At 39.3% G+C, this 7,770-nt stretch overlaps 1 pseudogene; it reads left to right on the top strand.

Moving 5' to 3' along the window:
• The first annotated feature begins 3,224 nt into the window (after positions 1 to 3,224).
• Positions 3,225 to 6,226, top strand: LOC122027510 (annotated as a pseudogene).
• Positions 6,227 to 7,770: the final 1,544 nt, after the last annotated feature.

Here is a 7,770-nt window from a genome sequence, read left to right as displayed (position 1 = left end):
CCAAACAATTGCACGTGAGAGAAAACCTCTCATCATGCCTATGCTCACAACTGTTGTGATCCAATACAAATCAACCATCAAACCACTTACTCCTCGTACGCATGGGAACCCTTTCCATCCAACTTTTTTTTTTCAATTCAAATTTCCAACAAGTTTATATGACTTAATTCATATTTAATGAATCTCTTGTATTAACTACGTGTATGTAGAATTAGTTGATATATTATTAGTATATCTATTTAGTCAACTGATGCAAAAGGGTAAGACCAAAACCATAGCGTAGTACAGGTTTAGAAAAAACTCAAATGTTCATGGGATTCTTGGAAAATTTGTCAGGTTGATTAGAAAATAACAGCAAAAAAAAAAACATGGAGAACTCAAACCATGTGACTGCGAACAATCAGACTGAACAAAAATGAACAGGAAGATCATCGTTGACTGCGAACTATATTGAATTTTATTATCATGCATTTCAGAACCCTGCTACAGTTGATATTTCAATCGGCCTTAAAAATTATATTTATTATAAATATATAGAGCCAAGAAAAATTCTCTTTCGAAGTAGTTATAGTATATACGTTACAGTTGACCCGTAATTGATTGACTAGATCAAGTCTAAAATGTTTTTATATATTCATTCATATTTATTAACTAAAAGTTATATCTATATCTATATATGACCAAATTAAATTAATTTATTTTTACTTACAAAATATCTTCGGTCTCAAGAATATATAGCGGGTTCCTCTTCTTTCTTTTGAAAAAAAAATTGTTTTTAAAATTATGATAATTAGAAGCATCCTTTTAATTTTTTTTCCCTATACTTTCATTCTTAATTTTAAAATTGGAGAAATGACTAAACTCAAGTCATGCAAAGTATATACCTTGTTGTTGCTTTTGTCAATAATTCAAGTGAAGAATGATCGACGTTGAATTGTCTAAAATGCTGTCATTGTCACTCACTTGGTACAATAGATGGAAGTTTCAAAAATTATATTTTTGTTGATAATTCTTAACCTTTAGTTACAATTTGTTTTTCTTTCAAATTAATAATTGACAAATATTTTTATTAAATTTCACAATATCAAGATTTACATTAGATTACAATATAATTTTAAGTTCGTTTTAAGTTAACGGACTCTACTATTAGAAAAATTAATTTAACTTTTTATATTATATATTAAATTGATAAGAATAGACATTGATCTTAGCTAAAAGGTTAAGAAAGATATATTTTCTAACGTCGTCAACCCAAAGTATTTATAGAGTCATCTCCTCTCATGGTATTACTAATCCTAAGATGTGAGAGACTAAAGAGAACTAAGATAGTAAATATATTTTTTTTAATAAAAAAGATATTAATATAATTTTATTTTAAGTTTCATCAAAATTAATTAATAAATGATACAAATTCTTAATAAAATAGTAAGATAATCTCTAACCTATAAATTTCAAGTTTCTATTTTGTAAATATAACCAATAAATTTTCACGTTGAAAATATAGATATGAAAAAAGCAAAATGCATTAGATAGAAAAACATTTAAAGAGTGAAGTAAAGGTTTTAACAAAATATCAGAAAATTAAGCAAGAGAATTGCTAAGAAGCAAAGCACAAACTCAATATCAAGGATATTAGATAATGAAGAATAGATAAAAGATGAGAGGTACAGAGTTCCAATCCGCACGTAGAGATGTACTTGAGCTTCTTTAACCATAAAGATGGACGATCTTGAATCTTTGTAGGTTAGCTTGTAAATTTTTTGACCGATTTAGGAACTGGATCGACACGACTATAGTCCATCGATACTGATCTTGTCTGTGCACTGAGTCGATGGGAACTGGGGACGTGACGCTCTCTGCTGCCCCCAGGTGATCTTTGCAGCAATGTAAGCCTCCGATGAACCTACAACAAAGTCGAGCCGGGAAGGGGTTCCCGGCGACGACCGTCCGACGCTCAAGTCAGGCGATGACGGGAAGAAACAGAGGCAGAATAGAGACTGTGGCTATAGTAGATGAGGGGAAAAATCATACCTCCGTCGAAGTCCGGGGGTTTTTATAGAGAACCCGGAGAGGCGCGTGCACGCTTCCCAAGGCGTGCACGTTCCTCAAAGCGTACCTTACAATGGTTGTGTCAGAAAGGCATGCTTGACGTCATACCGCAATTGTCCGAGCATATCTCTGTCATGGCAGCGGAAACTTCCTGCGTACGATCCTTGGTATGGCCCGGCCGCCGACCATGCTGCTTGTCAGCGGCAGACGTCTCGAGAATGATATCACTAGCTGCCCCTTTTGTCCTCTTCTAAGCCCTTTGTCTCTAATTGGGCCGGTCAGGCTGATCGCTCGGCCTCCAGGGCGCCCGGGTATACGCGCACCTCGGACCGGGCGGGACGGCCGCTTGATCACATACTCGGATGGGGCACCGACTAGTTGTTCTGCAGTTCGGCTGAGCGGCTTAGCTACTCGGCATAGCGGCTCCTCTATAAAGGAGCTTGTGAGCGTTGGAAGCTCAACCCGAGGTCGAGCTGTCTTCGTGCCGGCCCAGGGTCTACTCAGGCCGGTCGGCCAGGAAACTTCCTTCTTGCTCAGCCGAACCTTTGACTCTCCCGTGTTATTGACCCCTCCTCTGTGGGCCCCCGATCTTTACCATCGGATCAGATACAAAAGCCAAACCGAAAGGGGCAAGACCTAAACCATAATATACAGGTTTTTAAAAAACTCAAATTTCCATGGACTCCTTGGAAAATTTGTTACAGTTGATGGTATAATAGAGAAAACAACACCAATGGCAGAGATTGGTTCTCCTCAGGGACCAAATATATCATTCTTAAAAATAATAAATGCTTAGAAAATAACAAAAGAAAAAAAATGGAGAATTCAAACCATTTGGATAGCGAACCATCAGACTGAATAAATGTGAACACGAAAAATACCACAAAACATATCATTGACTTAACCAAGTCAAAGAGGCAAAACAAATCGATTAAAAATAGTTGAATTATATTATCGTGCATTTCATTACCCTGTTACAGTTGATATTTCAATCGGTCGTATAAATATAAATATAAATATAAATTATATTTATATTAAATAAATAGAGCCAAGAAAATTCACCTTCCAAGCAATTAGATACCGTCACAGTTGACCCGTAATCTGTTGACTCGAAATAGTATAAATGTTTTTATATATTCATCCATATTTATCAACTAAACAAACTTACTCAATTGTGAAGATGGAGGAGCTGCTAATCCAGTTAGTTAATCGACAAAAGAAGATGGCATCCTGGCCGGCGCACTTGTTTCTGCTCTTCCTCTGCCTTGTACTGCTAGCAGCGAGGGCAACCCCCCAATCAACACTGCCGCCGTCGGTCGACTCCGCCGACAGGTGGGTGCGACCAAGGTGCCAGTCCAAGTGCGGCAACGTGAGCATCCCCTACCCCTTCGGCATCGACGACGGCTGCTTCCGTACTGGCTTCGAGATCAACTGCACCAACGGCACGGCCTACCTCGGCCTCAACCTCAACCTCAGCAGCAACATGGAGGTGGTGGACATCCAGCTCCTCCAGGGCACCCTCGGCGTCAACAACGATATCGCCCGAGATTGCTACAACAGTACGGACAGAAGCCAGTCATCTCATAACGAGACCTTGATAAATATTCTCGGTCTCAAAAACTACAAGTTCTCCAGTGACCAGAACAGATTCGTGGCCGTCGGCTGTGATGCCCTCGGATATGTTTGGAGTCAAAGCGAGGATTTCTGGACCGGATGCATGTCCTTTTGGACTAACGCCAGCTTAGTACCCAATGACACATGCTCCGGCATCGGCTGCTGCACCGCGCTCATTCCCATAGATCTCCGCAACTTTTCGCTGCTAGTCGAGAGCTATTACAATCACTCCTTCTGCATGGACACCCCCTGCAGCTACGCTTTCCTAGCTGACCTGAGCAAACTGAACTTTAACCTGTCTAACTTGACCGAATACACAAGCAGGGAGAAGGCGCCAGCTACGCTGGATTGGGTCATCACGAAGCAGACCTGTGAGGAAGCAAAAGGCAATGACGGCTTCGCGTGCGTCTCCCCCAACAGCTACTGCTTGAACTCTACTAATGGTCCGGGCTACCTCTGTAATTGTTCGAAAGGTTTCCTGGGCAACCCGTACCTCAATGATTCAAATGGATGCTCAGGTAAGTAAACTTAAGCCTATAAAATCCCAAAATTTTAACTTTTGTTTTGTTAATCAGCTTGATTGCACGCTTTAGTATCTTTCTAATCAGATCTCTTTGCAAAATCTGATCAGACATCAACGAGTGCTCAGCTGTTCCTTCGCCATGTGTCAAACGGTGCCATAATAGAGAGGGGAGCTATTCTTGCTCTTGCCCATGGTACATGTATGGCGATGGCCAAAGAGATGGAAGCGGATGCAAGTCCATACTGAGAATACTGTATCTCAGTTTAGGTAATCACTTAATTCAATACATCCACTACGTAGTTTCTCCATTTCCACTCCTTTTTTCAGAGTTCTCGAGTTCTTGCTCCTGAAACAGAATTGGTTCGGTTAAAACATTCCCTTTCGTAAATGTCAAACAAGTAATTAACAGCGATAATCTTGTCATTGCTCAATGCTTCAACTCATTTTCTGGGACATCATTAACAACATCGCAATAGCGAGATAACCAGAACATGACGTGGGCACAAACAAAATCGGTGTGCCACTTCCTCGCACGGATAAATCGTGTGGAGGGCCAGATATAATCCTGAAGATGATGTGAGGGAGTAGAATTAAATCCTATATAATCTTACAGCATGCGTGTATGCCTTCAAATTTTTTGATGCAGGGGTTTATACGCCAGTTATTAACTAACTATTTAAATCCTCAACAAGTGCAATCCCAAGTTATTAAAATCATCGTTTGTTTATGGTTTATATGAGAAAAGTCGTTGATATCTGTTTTTTGAGCATTGATGCAGGTGCTGGATTTAGTCTCTTTTTCCTTATTGCGATTGTGTCATGGCTGTACTGGATTTACAAGAAGAGAGAGCTCGGAGAGCTGAAGCAGCACTTCTTCGAGAAGAACGGCGGTTCGTTGCGACAGGACATCAGACTCTTCTCCTCAGAGGAGCTTGAAGCCGCATCTGACAACTACAACCAGAGCCGAATCCTCGGCGAGGGTGGCACCGGAACAGTCTATCGCGGCGTTCTTCCTAATCAAAACGCCATCGCAATCAAAAAGGCCAAGATAAGTAACGACGAAGCCGAAGTCTAACAGTTCATAAATGAAGTCGAGGTTCTCTCCCGTATCAATCACCGGAATGTGGTGAAGCTCTTGGGGTGCTGCCTCGAGTCTCAAGTCCCCATGCTCGTTTACGAGTTCGTGCCCAATGGTACGCTCGCCCACCACGTCCACGGTGAAGGCAAGAGAGGCTCTCTGTCCTTGGAATCTCGTCTAAGGATCTCTTCGGAAGTAGCTGGATCCTTGTCCTATCTCCACTCTGCGGCTTCCACTCCCGTCATCCACAGAGATGTCAAGACCGCCAACATACTTCTCGACTACAATTTAACTGCAAAAGTGTCCGATTTCGGAGCTTCCAGAATGGTTCCTCTGGATCAGAACGGATTGGTGTCGTTGGTTCGTGGCACCTTTGGTTACCTGGACCCGGAATATTTCCAAACAGGGGAGTTCACTGATAAAAGCGACGTCTATAGTTTCGGCGTTGTTTTGGTTGAGCTCTTGACAGGGAAGAAGCCTGTGGCTAAGATGAAAGCTTCCAAGAATTTAACCACACTTTTCATTGACTGCGTGAATTCTGGTCGACTTGTTGAAATACTGGAGGAACGCATGCTCGATGAAGGAACTCCTGAGTTGCTTGAAGCAGTTGCGGAGCTCGCAATCAGGTGTTTGAGCTTGAACAGCATCGACCGACCATTGATGAGAGAGGTGGCCACGGAGTTGGAGGCATTGACAAGGTGTAGTAGGACACATCCTTGGGGCAATGTTAATGTGGAAGAGGGAGACAGCTTGCTGGCTAAGGTTGGAAGCTCTTCTCCGTCGGTTCTCCGTGATTATGTCAATTCTTCCATGGAACCCGTAGCGCCCTTCGAGATTGTCAGATGAGGGAGAGAATGTCTATCACATCCACACTTGATGTTAGTAATTGTAGGTTACTATAATTTGAATTTTATTGTTCTTGAGTGTCAGTGACTTGCAGGTGGTGTTAGAAAATTTTAATAATGTAAGATTGCATGTATTTATTTAATTATACATTATAATAGTTTATTTATTGCTAATCAAATAAATCTGAACAAACTATTAAACATTTTAAATTTATTTATTAATAATTCTGTACAAGTATGAGTATGATTTCAAACACAAAATTCAAAACAAAATCAAGTATTAATAACTACCTGAAACATTAATTAATTTATGATATAAGAAGTAATGTACCATCTCCCATTTGACATGTCAAATACTGATTTCAAAAAAAATATTTTGATGCTGATTTCACTAATTTAAAAAGGCACGGATAAGATAATAATTATTCTATGGTCTAACAAAAAAAAAACATGGAGAAAATTTAAAAAAAAAAACAAAAGGAAACATGTCGTTATCTAAGTTTTATCAAAAAAAAAATATATATAGAGAGAGAGAGGATTAATCCTCTAATTATATGCCTATAAACCCTCTATGCTCTAATACCTAAAGAAAAATGAAATGACTCAATTCATAGCCTATAAAAAACGTAAGAAATTCTTAAATAAAAGGAAAACTCAAAATTTTAAAATATAAATAGATAAAAAATGGAAAAAAATATCTAAAATACATACTTTAAATATTAAAATAAAATAAAAATTATAAAAAAATACTAAAAATATAATTTAGAATAGTTTCATATATAGTAATCTTGGAAGAAAATCATCGGATACCAAATTAATAGTTATTTGTTGTAGGCAAATGCGTGCTTCTTTATATGTGATAAGAGTGTATGCAATCTCATCTTTACATAGATTTTTCTTTTAAATGGGACCCATAATTATGGGATACTAAGTTTCTGGACTGTCCACCATGAGCTCTTCCCGATTTATCCTAACAATATATAGGTGGAAAACTTATGTAGGGTAGGACCAGTCGTCCCAAATTCGGTGTTATTTACTTCAATAATTTTTTATATATAAGAGTAAATTCATCGCGCCCCCCCCCCCCCCCCCCAAATATAGCTGAGTTAATGGTGGATGAAAGTTTATCATTTGAAGTTAGAGTCTCGGAGCTAGCAGGGTGTAAATTCCTACACTCCGTGTAACTCATCCTCAATTAACTTATCTTTTCAATCACCAAAATTTATATCTTTCGTGTTAATCTTAGAATGGACTGGCGGAAGCTCTCGGTGGTCGCTTCGCCTTTTTGCTACTGTAAGAGTAAGTCCATCCTCCATGAGAGCTGAGAAATATTCATAGAAAGCTCTCCTTTCAAAATCCATATTTTTGTCATTTTGCCATGCATCACGTATCAACATCATGACTGCTTCTGGCATGCTCCTAACAGAAGGAACCAAGAGCTCAAGAGCACCATCCAATCCCCCAGAATCTGATGACCTTTCGTCAACAATGAGTAGCAATTTTTTCGTCTCATCCTTTGATAAGTCCAACTCCTTGCACTTTAAGAGACCCTCTCGCGCTCTCATCCAATTAAGTACAGCTGGAATCATAATTTAGGGAGAACCTCCGTAGTATATACATCTGTTGCTCAAATTCAGCATTTGATTTTAGACTTGGAGTAAC

The sequence above is a fragment of the Zingiber officinale genome, chromosome 10A (assembly GCF_018446385.1).
Source record: "Zingiber officinale cultivar Zhangliang chromosome 10A, Zo_v1.1, whole genome shotgun sequence".
NCBI lineage: Eukaryota > Viridiplantae > Streptophyta > Magnoliopsida > Zingiberales > Zingiberaceae > Zingiber > Zingiber officinale.
This window is presented reverse-complemented; position numbering and strand designations above follow the sequence as displayed.